This window comes from Phocoena phocoena, chromosome 9 (assembly GCF_963924675.1).
Source record: "Phocoena phocoena chromosome 9, mPhoPho1.1, whole genome shotgun sequence".
Classification (NCBI taxonomy): domain Eukaryota; kingdom Metazoa; phylum Chordata; class Mammalia; order Artiodactyla; family Phocoenidae; genus Phocoena; species Phocoena phocoena.
Window position 1 is genome coordinate 23,057,094 of NC_089227.1, and position 3,145 is coordinate 23,060,238.

Below are 3,145 nucleotides of genomic sequence, written 5' to 3' on the forward strand. Positions count from 1 at the left end.
CAATGGGTTGATTCGGATGCAGAAGCATGCAACCCTCAGCATGGAAGGTTCCATCCCCTCTGGTCTTAAATTAGGTTAAATGGCATCGGTGTCCGTATTTACAGACTTGAAGTGTGGCGATCCTGAGCAGTTCTGATCGCCCCGAGCCCTCAGTGGGAACCTGGGGGCCAAGCAGGAGGTGCGGGGGGCGTGGCTGCTGCGGTGAACTCGTCTCCATACTTTCCACGGGACGAGGGGCTGCGCTCGCGGTCAGACCCTTCCAGGAGGGTTACGCCAAGTAACTGTAGGTGTCCTGTTCACCATCCATTCGTTCCAAATATTCTTTCGCGATCAGAATGTCAATGCATTTCTTAATTACTGGGATCCGAGGCTTGAATATTGAGGAGAGCTGGGTCAGTACTTCTCCAAGTAACTGCTGGTGTTTTAGAACCTTCCTCATTTTCATAACTCTCACGAGAGCCGCCTGGACCAAGAGTTTACGATCTGCCTCGATGTTTCGGTGTGTGGTTTCTTGTTCCTGCTTCTGTTCCATTTTCATTGGCACATTGATGTTAACCCTCAATTTCTTGTTTCTATAACCAAGATATAATTTTATTAAGGTATCTTGCTTCAATTCCATCTCATCAACATGTGTATTTTCATCTTCCAAGACCAGTAACTTCAACTTCAATAAGATCTGTAGCACTTGTGCAAAAATGTCAGTTTTGATCTGGGTGCTGTCCATCAGCTGCTGCGCGGCGTAAGCGTCTTCCGTGTTGTACCGGAGCAGGATGGCCATCTGGAATGTAGATGCCTGCAAGGTGTATCTGTTTTTGAAGCAGTTTGTTACTAATTCTCCTTCAGACAGTTGATATAACCACGTCAATTTTCTGCCACTGTGACGGCTGGCGTAAAACGCCGTCAAGCGCTGATAACTCCGTTCCAGCTCCGAAGGCAAAGGCAAATGTACCGGACTGCTGAGAAGGCCATGATCCGGAGCTCAGAACTTGAATACTGAAATCCAAGCCCAGCGGCTCTGAATTTGGCGGGTGCTTTTTGAACTGCTCATTCAAATATTTGCTTGTACCAATGTCTTGAAACATCCGCTGAAGTTTAGAGGTATACTCAAAACCACAAGCTTGCTTTAACTGGAGATCATGCTTGCTTTGGCGTCATCACTCGCACTGTTCTGACGAACAAGCCTTTTTGCCAGCATCTTTGCCTAGAACTTCTGAAACACGTCCTTGTCCTCTATATACTTGAAGGCCGCTATCACTTGGTTGAGCGTGTCTTCTAGTTCTGCTTCTTCTGGGTTCTTGGACCTCTTCTTCAACAAGGAGTCACAGTATCCAGCCAGCAATTCGGAATATTTACTGGACGACTGAGCCATTTTGGTAACTGCATTGTTGTTTATGAAGCGACCGCAAGCCTTGTCCAGCGCAGCCACGAAGCCAGCATTGTTGTTGAATGCCAACATCACCAGGGCGTTGTATTTTTTTATGAACATCCAACACTGTCTGTATATACATTTTGGGGTCATTTAAAGCAGCTTCTCCCCACTTTTCAATTGCCGCAATACACTGATTATGAATGTGTGTCTCCAGGAGTGTTTTCAATTCTCCCAGGCCATCCTGGATTCTAGATACAAGATTATACATGTGACCCAAATCTTCACTTTTGTCGGCATCCAGTAAATTGTGAAATTCCCTGTGGAAGATCTCCAAGTGTTTCTCAGTGAGCACCTGCCTGCACTTCCTGGCTAGCTCTTCTTGGGTGTTCTCATGAAGGTACTGGCCTCTCCGCTGCTCCTCCAGCAGACGAGTCTCTGCCTTTTTCATATACTCAGTAATGGTGCTGTTGCAGGAATTTGGTGCTCTCTCTGGTATAAAATCTCTCTGTATCAGCCAAAAACTGAGACTCAAAGGATGCTTTGTACACCTTTAGCCTAGGGCCCATCGCAAAGGCATCGTCTTCGTTCAGCCCCAGTTCCACGTAAGATTGTACAACTCCACTCATCAGTCTTGTATTGATGGTTTCACCATTTCTTTCCTTTTCAATCAGTTTTAAAACAGCATTTACCTGTTTATTCAATGGCCTGAAAAGACAATGTCTCCTAGTCACCAAGGCAAGAGAATAGATTTCGTAGATTCCTTTTCGTCCTCCATAATATTTGCAGAGAACCCAATATCTATTGAGGTAGGCACAAATCCCATTCAGCACTTCACTTGAAAACCGGTAATCTTCCCATTGTTGAGTGTAGAACTTCAGTACACTCTCATCTAGCAAATCTTCTCCGTCCTGAAGAAGATTTGTCAAGTAATTCTTCAAAAATTCTTTAAGCTGTTTGTACAATTCCAAGCCAACTAACTGAACTCCCTCCAGTGTCTCCCCCTTTTTTGATTTAGAAGGAGGGACGCCAGCCTCTTGAGCTTGGTTTGACTGGTGCACACTTGTGCAGTAGTTATAAACATGAGTGTAGAGTTCCATGTATCTGGATTTCACCATACTTTGTCTGGTATACACTTGCTGGATTCCAGCTCTGAGGTCATCCCAGGTCTGGTCAGGGCCAATCTGCTTCAGTCCATGGGGATTCTGGCTCCTGTTGGATGACATTGTGAGTGATATTCTGAAGTCGTCCAACACAGCAATCCTTATTCAAGTTACAGCTAATTCTCCATTAGATGAAAATTTAAAATATCATTCCAGATTTATTTACAGCAGCTCAGAAAGGATGTCCTTTAAATTTAGAGAGTGAAATCTCATTGCAGGCAAACCTGGAAAGGGACCTGCAAGTAAAGCAAACACCAAAGTGATTCCAGCACTGAACTGAGTGAGCAGAAACATCTTGCTCAGAAGCAGGCTCACTGCTTCTATTGTCCTTTGTCTTCATAAGGTAATCCACTGCATTATTTGCATTATATATTTCTGTAACATGTTATGGAAAAACCGAAGCGAACTTTTTGGCCAACCCAAAAAATACACGTGCACCGCATTTCGCGGGTGCCTAAATGGCTCCGGCGACGGCTCTACATGGTCGTTGCTCCTGGCCCCAGTTAAATCCCCGTTCCACCAAGGTCTTGCAGTGTCCCTCAGCCTCCGGGGCTGCCCTGCCTGCAGTTGCATGTAACACGGCTCCCTCCTCCTCCCTGCCCACTCGCCCAACTCT

General features: G+C 45.7%; 1 pseudogene across 1 annotated transcript; it reads right to left on the reverse strand.

Annotated features, from left to right (window-relative positions):
* Positions 1–268: 268 nt before the first annotated feature.
* LOC136128206 (cullin-1 pseudogene) lies at positions 269–2,747 on the reverse strand (annotated as a pseudogene). Its single transcript, XR_010656202.1, has one exon. The product of XR_010656202.1 is annotated as a cullin-1 pseudogene (transcript).
* Between the last annotated feature and the right edge of the window lie 398 nt (positions 2,748–3,145).